The 9,968-nt window shown below is 48.0% G+C and overlaps 1 protein-coding gene across 2 annotated transcripts in view; it reads left to right on the top strand.

Annotated features, from left to right (window-relative positions):
• Positions 1–3,830: 3,830 nt before the first annotated feature.
• The window catches only part of Tmprss2 (transmembrane serine protease 2), a 38,065-nt gene continuing 31,927 nt past the window's right edge, over positions 3,831–9,968 (top strand). Inside the window, exon 1 of one of the 2 annotated variants that reach the window (XM_021209684.1) lies at positions 3,831–4,015. The gene's annotated coding sequence lies outside the window, so the exon portion shown is untranslated. Of the gene's footprint in view, positions 4,016–5,334; positions 5,369–9,968 lie in introns of those variants that run through there. The other variant, XM_029544782.1, reaches the window with a different exon arrangement.

The raw sequence follows: 9,968 nt of genomic DNA, 5'->3' as shown, positions 1-9,968 counted from the left end.
ATGAGTTTTAAGCCAGCAAGAGACCCTGTTTCAAAATAAAAAATTCAAAAAGGTAATGGTTTTCCTCTGGCCTCTATATGCGTATACATCCATGTGGCACATACACAAAGATGAATTGACTTCATATCATTGCACTCATAAGCACTGTAATTTGGCATCATGGTCTGTAAGCTATGGGGAGAATCAGGGAGGAACAGAGATACCATGCAGGACCCTATGCTCTCTGGAAAAGGAATCAGCATCTTTCCAGTTGTGTGCAGGTTAGTTTTGTTTGTTTGTTTGTTTGTTTGTTCTTAGAGTTTCTGTAGAGTTACAGCCTCACACAGTCTTTATTCAGGGATTTGATATGGCTGAGGGAGACCAACTTGGGTGTGTTGTTGGTATGGGAAGACTTATGATGGCTAACTTCACACTATAAGTTGGCAGGACTGCAATATGTCCAGGTGGTGGCTAGCACTCATTTTTGGAAGAGGTTAGCATTAACACTGAATGAAGTAGAGCAGATTTGTCCTCATGGTTGTGTAGTTTGTCCATATTCTGGGTAGAAAAACCAAAGGTGGAGGAGGCTTGAGTTGGACAATTATTAGTCTCCATTCCTGAGTGTGTCTGGTTCTCTCTCCATCAGATGTGGACTGACCTTTGGTCCCAGGCCTCTGCGCTATGATACAAGGTTCCTCTCTCTCTAGTTTACAGACTATGATACTCTTCTCATCTCCAAAATCTTGAGCCAATTCTTGATAAATAAGTCTCTTAAATATTTCCTTCTGGTTCTGTTTCCCTGAAGAAGTGAACATCTTCCACAAGAGAGCTGAGTGTACATGCTAGCTGTGTGCAGATAGACATTAGGGGGTCATGACTGGAAGCCTTCAACACAGTGTCAAAACACAAGTGAGTTGTCACCAAAGACCTAACTTATGTGGAGGAGAATAGGCCCACTGGAGCCCACTTAGACAGCAGTGACACACCTGGGAAAGTCCCCTCTATATTTGATGGCACTGATGAGGGTGCCTGTTTTACTCAGTTTGTCAGCGGCAGTGTAGTCCAGACAGTTACACATTTACATAGCCCCAATGGTGTAGCCTACAGCAGCCTGATGTTGTTGTTGTTGTTATTTGTAGTTGTTTGTGTTTGTTTGTTGTATTGTTCATGTGGAGGTCAGAGGACAACTTTCAGGAGTCAGGTCTCTCCTTCCACAATGTGGCTTCTAGGAATCAAGGCCCAGGTCTTGGTCTTGGCAGCAAGTGCTCAGAGACGTCCACTCAGTTGAAACCAGGGGTCTTGCTTGACTTTGCCATTGGGAAGACTTTCAGGATGAGCCTATATGAAGTAAAGTTGGAGTTTTTTATAAGAGACCTTTTTAGGGCAGGTGGTTAGGGAGGTTTCTTGTCTAACATGTATGTAAATGAAGCCCTGGAACCCTCAGCAACACATTATAAAAGGGTAAGGTGGCGGTACATATCTAGAACACCTGTAAGGAGGTACAGGCAGGAAGATAAGAAGGCCAAGGTCACGGCCAGGCATGGTAGCCCATGCCTTTAATCCCAGCACTAGAGAGGCAGAAATAGGTGGACCTCTGAGTTTGAGGCCAGTCTGGCCTATAGAGTAAGTTCTTCCACTTTGGTTGTGTGAGACCCTAACTGAGGCACAGGGGTTAAGGATGACAGAAGGGAGCACAATTAAGGAAAAGGACAATAAAGCACTCAAGAATTGGTGTGGCTTCTTGGAGAGAGTCAAGCTTAAGAATTTTTACAATAGCTATAATAGACAATATTAGTGACTTCTGGAGTTACACCTCAAAGGGTTGTTAAGGAAGTTCAGTGAGATTAGTTGACTTCTGAGGTGTCTATGGATTGAAGCTCATGGTAAAACTCTTGGTCACAGGTTGCACAGAAGTCAAGATATTTTAACAAGAAAACTAAAGTTTATAGTTTGCGAGATTACCAGAAAAGGTGTGTGTGGGGGGAAGATCAGGTTTACATCTGGGAAAGAAATAAGGCAACCCCACAAGTTCAGACCTTAATCATGGTGGGTTGCTATGTACACATTCTTATTTGAAACACCTTCCAGTCAAAAGGCCATCAGCTACACCGGCATATCCACAGATGCCGGTCAAGTGTGCTGAAATTCTTGACTGGCTGGACAGAGACTTCAGTTCGCTGTACCTCAAAGGAAGGGGCTTCTTTGTCTTCTATTTTCTCTTTATCCTGCCTCAAGTTCACCAGGTCTAGGGCTGATCTCTTCCAGATATAACCTTGCAAACATGCATGTTAAGCATTTTCCCAGACAGGACCGATGAAGAATGGGAGGAGAAAAGAGTCTCAGGGAAGACAGGAAAGGCTCACAGGGTTAGCAGCCACGGCGCATTAGCAGGTTCCCAGTGTTCTTCTTCTGCCCCTATTTTGAGTTAAAACAACTGGTGTTGACTTGTGTGTAGTCTGGATGTAACGAGAGTTTTAGGGCAACAATACTTCATAAGTGCCTGTTACTAAAGTGGGAAAATGCTCTTGAATCATGGGTAATCTATTCTTTAAAATGACACAACAGTTCACCAGAAGAAAAATTATTTTAATTCATGTGGGCATGGAGGGAGGTCCTGCAAAACTCCATAAAACTCTCAGCTTCGCCGGGCGTGGTGGCGCACGCCTTTAATCCCAGCACTCGGGAGGCAGGGGCAGGCAGATTTCTGAGTTCGAGGCCAGCCTGGTCTACAAAGTGAGTTCCAGGACAGCCAGGGCTACACAGAGAAACCGTCTCAAAAAAAAAAAAAAAAAAAAAAAAAACCTTTCAGCTTCGAATGCCCTTCTTGCTCTGAACACCTTTGAGTCCAGCACATGGGAGGCAGAGGTAGGCCAGTCTGGTCTACAGAGTAAATTCCAGGACAGCCAGGGCTACACAGTAAGACCTTGTCTCAAAATATAAAAATTGATCTGAGACTGTGAAATTGTCCAAGGACCTAGGCTTAGCACTCCACCAGGTGATAAAGAGAAAAAGAGATTTACTTCTTCTTCAGTGGACTGTGAAGGTAAACGATGGGGCTCCATGGAAGCAAACGGGGAGGGGTTAGAGAGGAAAACCTGGGGAGATAAAAGTTCCTATCAAGCAGCTGTATTCCTGGTGCAGACACCTTTACAAAGAGGACTTTTTTCTCTTTCTCTTCTAGTTTTGTTGTTCTGTTTTTGTAGTTGCAGCTGCCCCAGACAAAAGGGGCAGCTTTAATCGAAAAATCATCAGCTCAGTGCTCGCTGGCAGAGAGCGCTGCTTAGGAAGACTACTCTGGCGTCTTAGAGCCTTATTTTGGCAGGATGTCTCTGGAGTCTATCAAGTAGCAGAAGACCAGGTCTTAAAGACTTCAGAGTTTCTCTGTCGTCTCACTTCTGCCCCACCCTCAGTACAAGTAACATCTCAGTCTTTGGGAGCTGGAGGCTGGGAATGGGGACTTCTGACCCAAGGGATTTTCTTCAATAGAAAAGCCTGGGCTCACAGGGGAGGGCCCAGGAGCTGAAACACCTCTGCTTAAAAGATGTTCTCTCTTGGTGTCCACAGCTCAGAGCCTGTTGGGGCTGAGAATGTAGCCACTCCCGGACTTTCAAGGGGCCGGGTTAGCGCTCCCTTGGGGCTTCCTACTTCTTTCATAGTGCAGTCCAAAGACCCGTCGTCGCAGCAGGACCCAGGAGTTCCCATGGGTCTGGGCTTCAAGGGTCCGCTGGTCCGGAGGCGGGTCGCTGCTAGGTGAATGCCTTGAGTCCAGTCTGGTCTCTCGGTGCTAGGGGAGGAGCGCTCCTTGTGCTTCCCTCGGGGAAACTCCTCCTTCTCCTCCTCCCTCCTGGATAGCCTTTCCTGGCAGTTCCCTCCTCCTGGCCGAGGTGACCGGGCACCTGCGTTTAGGGGTGTCACCCTGGCTCCTGGGACACCGCCTCCGGAGATTTAAGCGAGAACTGGAGTTGGTCCTGTACTTGGAGCCGACAAGGAAGCCACGAGCTCGGACAGAGGCTGCAAGGGGCGGGAAGCGCAACAGGTGAGCAGCGAGCCAGACAAGCTCCGGGTCCCGGCACAGAAAAGGAAATGGGGGTGACCCGGGTCCGTCCAGCGGTGCCCGGCCTGGGCGTCTAGGGTAGAGGTGAGTTAGGAGAGGCCAGGGCGCTACAGGTGCGACCATCTGACTGACTGATTCGCCCGGGTATATGTCCTGGGGACTGGGAAGGGGTCCCAAGGACCCCGATCTCGTGACGCGCGGCGGAGATCCCAGGTCGACTCTATAGATTTGCGCGACTTGGCTTGTGGTCTTGTGGGTCCCTGTCTAATGGCTTGGAGAAGAGAGTTCCTAGGGGTGGGGGTCCTTCGGTGGAGCAAGCCCTTGTCTCGCGTCACGTGCTGAAATCCTTTCCTAGAGCGCAGAGCTAGAGTTTTGTCCGCAGTTCTCTTTGTTTCGGGAAAATCTCGGCAGTCGGGCTGGTTACCTGAACTCCTTCCGCTCCTTGGTCCCTACTGAGGTGGAGAGAAACTGAAAACTGGCTGAGATGCCAAGGACCGATACAGGCGGCGCTGCTGGGCCCTTGGGACCTTGGCAAGACGGGAATCGTCCATCACCTGTGGGAAGGGAGTGCTCCAGCAAACGCGTGCGGTGACCCAGGGCGATGGTGCGGGCCAGACAGCCTTGGGTTTGAGAATTCACTGGAACCGACCTTGGAGGAGCTGGCTCTGGGACAGCAGACCGGGCTGCCATGGGCAAACTGTCTACTGGGAAAAAGGCTGACCACCTGGGCATCTAATTGGGTGGGACTTGGGGCGGTGGCAGGGTGTCCCAACGTACTAGGCTGGAAGTGGACGCAGTGTGCCAGTCCAGTTGAAGAGATTAACTGTCCCATGGCCTGAAAGTTTTGTGTCCATGCTCCAGAGGATGTGGGTGGCTTGTGGCTGGGCTTTGGTTGCTAGGAGCCCAGGCACCTTCACAACGGGCCCCTAATTCAGTTCAGAGCATTCAAAGGCCTCTAGTAGCTTATTTAAGGGAGAAGAACGCCAGCCCTAAATATACTAAGAAAGCAGGGGTCCCCACAAGGGTTGGGCTTGCAGACCTTTCATGCAAATGCTTACCTTAGTCCTGGGGCTAAGATAAGCCATCTAGAACTGGCTCCTTCAACTCCCAGCCGGCAAGAGCCAGGCATTGTGGAAAGTTCCAAAGGGCAGGCCACTTACAAGGTGTAAAATACAAAGTGAGGTGGGGGTTGTTTACCTGGTTTAGGAGGAGGGGAGAGGTTCTCCTGCTGGTGAGGTTAAGGACAGCTTCCTTCCTGGTAGGAAGGCTAGGGCCGGGGCAGTTTCAGGAGGACACAGGGACTGAAAGATCCCAGGCTACTAACCTACTGCAGAGGTAGGTGGTGAAGGACCTCCAGGCAGGCAAGGTGGCCCACTCCCCATCTTTACCTGCCTCTACTGAAGAGGTGTTTGGGATCTTTCTCAAGTGACCTGACCGGTCATATGATGTTAGAATGAAAACTCAAAAGCCACAGGTGTGGTGAGATTTATCTTTAATTCCAGAACTTGGGAGGCAGAGGCAGACACATCTGGCACTCTGTGAGTTCAAGGCCATCCAGGCTACCCAGTGAGACCCTGTATAAAGAGAGAAGGAAAAAAGAGGAAAGAAGTTGAAGAGTGTCACCAAAGCATGAGACTAAGCGCCAGAATTGAGAGGTGTTCTTGTGGCTTGGACTCACTCACACCTCAGTCTTTGGTCTTTTTAGGCATCTCTGGCCAATGTTCTCAGCTCGTACCCAGGTTTGGTCTTACACATACATGTGCACACACACACACACACACACACACACACACACAAACATGTGCACACGTACATTCACACCTTTATCGTCAGCTTTCTGGCAACAAGGTCTTGGAGTCCAGTGCAGAGATCCTTGCCTGTGGCAGTGTAGTCATTGGAGGAGGAAGTTTGACCATACTGTAGAATAGCTACATACTCTTCATTTCTTCTAGCTGGACAACATAGTGAGTTCTTTATAACCTATTTGCCTCAGCTACAGGGAGGCTGATGCAAAGGCTAGGTAGTATTAGGGTCCAAGAATTGCTGAAGGAAGACCCCAGACTCAAATAATATGCAAAGGCAAAGAGTGTTTATTCTGCAGAAATTACCAGCAAGTGGGGTGGAGGTGGGGATGGGAGGAGTCAAAAAAGTGATGACTTGAGGGACTCACAGGCCCCTTTTTATGCAGGGCTAGAGGAATTTTCCAAAAGGGTTAGGTTACCTCTGATTGGTAGGGGCAAAACAGTGACATTAGTACAATTTTGATTGATTGCTAAGTTTCTCTTTATTTGGTAAGGGCATGAAGAATTTTGGAAACCAGCTCAGTTCTGGCTTTGTTGCCTCCTCTAGTCAGGTGTCCTAGGAGCTGTCTCAGCTCCAGACTTATTCTCCCTAAGTCAGGGCTGTCATTAACTAAAGGCCCATTGTCAGTGGCTCCTTCTGAGGAGCCAACATGCTTCCCAAGGAACTGACATTTTTATTCCCAAGGTTTTTGGACCTCTCAGTAGCTTGTCTGGTGCCTCTATGGGATGAAAGGGGCAGAATCCGGGCAGAACACAGGGTAGCTGCCTTAGTAGGTCAGTGCTATAGCATTGGGCACTCAGGCAGAGGTGTGCACAAGGCGGTTTGTTGACCATAGCTGGACCTAGGGCTGTGCAGTCTCAATTCTTTTTCCTCCTGTTAGTCCTGAGGTCACAGTGTGGCAACAAGTCAAAAGAAGAGGAGATGGAAACTGAGGATGAAGTGTAGGGAATCTAGATACCTCAGGTGCTCTAGGACCAGGCTGCCATGCTGCTTAATGTCATAGCCTATCTCATCTGCAGCCCCACAGTGGCCAGGACCTGGAATTACTGAATGAACCAGAAGGTTGCCTCTCTGGGCTACAAGGTCTCTCTGACTGACAGACACTTGCCCAACTATCCTGCAGGCGATGAAGTGTGAATATGTGAAGTATGGATTTCCAATACCATCTTCTTTATTGCCTAAGCAGATGGCTCCCCATGATGAGCCCAGCCTGGGACCAGGACTTACCAAGAAATGCAAGCTAAGAATCTAGTTGACTATATCACTCTTTACATTTAAGTATTAAGGGAGCCTAGAATGTCTTGGGGGAGGGGGTTTTCCTTAATGTGAGGTCATTGTCCTCATCCCAAGTATTATTCAAGCCCTGAAAGTGGGGACCAGGAGTTTTTGTAAGCTCTGCAGAAAGTTCCATGTCTGGGAACTCCTAGTCATCCCAAGTGCAGGGCATGAAGAAAGAAAGGAAAGATGGCTGGTTCGTTGAGTGGCTGAGCAGTTTAGGTTCCTGAAAGACTGGAAACTGGCCCTGTTGGTGGGGAGGGCAAAGGAGACATCTGGGGATGGGCAGGATAGCTCCCAGGGAGTTACACAACTTGTCAGAGGTTTTTCTGTCCACTATCCTCTCTGAATTGGTCACTTAGCTGCCCTTAAGGTTGAAACTGCTAAGCCTTGCTTGTTCAGGCTCCTCCTTACTTTCTGGAATACTCCCCAGGGACCCTCCTAAGCTGCCCCCAGGACCAGATCAGGGACCTTTAAGAATCGCAATTCATGAATTCTGCAGTATCCTGATCCTAAAAGCTGAGACCTGCAAAGGCTGTCATGGGAAGTCTTTATGTGCAGTTCCTAGGTATAGTGGACCTGGTAATGAAGGAGGGTAGTTCAAGTGTACCTCATTCCAGGGGCAGCTGTGGTCTAAACCTATCTGTGGGTTCTTGGGAAGGGACAGGGTTACTTATGTCTCATCTGTTCACAGTGGCCATTCTAAAGGATGATCCCTGGAGTAAACCTGGGATTCTGGAAGGGAGTGGAGCTGAACCTAGAGCTGCTTCTCCCAGCAGGTGGTTAGCAGGAGAAAGAAATAGGAATGCATAGGGGTGGGTATCTTGAGCAATGGCAGCTCTTGAAGGAGAATCCATGTGGGATACTGGAGGGTATGTATATCGTCAGTGACCTACACTGTGCACAGGGTGGACTTTGAAGAGGTCAGGTGGCCCAGAGACTCTCTCTGTTCTCAGCGGAGGCAGTGGGGGAAGGGAGGAGGTCTTCGTGCCTTATGTACACAGGTGAGTCATCAGGCATGGGAGCATGGGCTCAAGAGGCAGGGAACTATAACAAAGCACCTAGTGTGTGAAGGCCACCCATGGCTTGTGGCCGTGGAAATTCACACAAGGACAATGGGTAGACAGAAGGCTTAGCTAACTCAATGCTGACTGAAGAGTGAGGCTGACACTGCAGTACTTTCAAGTTAGTTGAATGGGCAGATGAAACAAGTCTGGCTTTGTTATTGTTTGTTTGACTAAGGTACAACACAAAGAGTTGATTTCCCTTTAGTTTATGGCCCTTGCTTTCCATGGGGCATCCAGGCAGGTGGCTGTGAGCTCCTACCTGGTCAGAATGATCTGACCTCCAGACACAGGAAATGGATTCCTAGAGACCACAAATTTGGAGGGCATTCTACACAGAACTCTGAGAGTTGTTCAAATTCACTACATTATAATGCTTGGCAGTGACTTTTCACCACCTCGGGCCTTGGAGCAAGTGTTTAGACATTTGTGGTCTAGAATGGGCTGGACCTTGTGCTCTGAGGACTTTGCACTTTCCTAGTAGCTCACACAACTCAGCTAAACTTTTAATTGTGGGAAACTTGGTTTTCCTGTGCTCAGTCAAAGCCTGCCTTCTGACTGTTTCTGATCCTTAATCCCGAGGCCAGTCTTTGGGTTTACAAGGCCTGAATCAGGTCCATTCTCCACATAGCAGTAGCATAAATACTGGAAGGCAAAACCTGTTCCTGTCACATTGAGCTCAGAGCTGGAACTCATACTTTTACTCAATCTTTATAACACCTCCTTTATTACTCATTATCCTCATTAGACAGATTGGCCTGGGTAAGGCCTGTAACCAGAGCCAGGAGCATGAACATGCGCTGGAGGTTTTCTGCCATGACCTGCCTTTCTGCTTGTATCAGTGTTAGCTCTAGGTACCTGAACTCTGAGGTGACACCCACTGTGCCCAACTTGTGAAGCTGGTAATGTCCTGGCGTGAGCTTCCCATTCCTGGCTGTTCAATTTCATCTTATTCACGTAGCCTCTGGAACTAAGACCAAAATATTTGTGTGCATGTGTATGTACATCTGTGTGTCTGATGCATGTGTATGTTTCTATGTGTCTGTGTGTATGTGTTTATGACTGTATGCAAGTCTCTGTGTGTATGTGTGTATGTTTGTATATGTCTCTATGGTCTGTCTGTATCTGTATGTGTGTGTGTGTGTATGCATGTCTCTGTGTGCAGGTGTATGTGTATCTGTATGCATATGTTTCTGCATGCATATGTATGTCTTAGTATGTGTCTCTGCATATGTGTGTTAACATCTGTGTGCATGTCTCTGTGTCTGTATGTGCATTTGTGTATCTCTCTGTGTGTGTTTATATGTGCATATGTATCTGTGTTTGTACACATGTGTTTCTTCCTAGTTTGCTTCTGTATTGCTGTGATTAAACAAATAAAAAATACCAGGACCAAAATGACTCCAGGATAAAAGAGTTTATTTCAGTTTATAGTTTACAGTCCCTCATCCAGGGAATTTAGGGCAGGAACATGGAGGCAGGAACTGAAGTAGAGACCATCAAGGAACTTTGTTTTGTGGGTTGTTCTATATGGCTTGCTCAATCTGCATTGACTACCTTTCCAGGGTGACATTGCCCATGGTGGGCTTCAATCCTCAGACAAGAGAATTGCCCCATGGACTTGCCTCCAGGACAGTCTGATGGAGGCATCTTCTCACCTGAGGTTCCCTTTTCCAGGATGCCCTGAGCTTGTATCAAGTTCACAGACAGACAGACAGACAGACACACACATACACACACACACACACACACACACACACACACACACACACACAGAGAGAGAGAGAGAGAGA

This window comes from Mus pahari, chromosome 12 (genome assembly GCF_900095145.1).
Source record: "Mus pahari chromosome 12, PAHARI_EIJ_v1.1, whole genome shotgun sequence".
In the NCBI taxonomy this organism is placed as follows: domain Eukaryota; kingdom Metazoa; phylum Chordata; class Mammalia; order Rodentia; family Muridae; genus Mus; species Mus pahari.
Note: the sequence above shows the minus strand (reverse complement) of the source record. Positions and strands in the feature narration are given on the sequence as shown.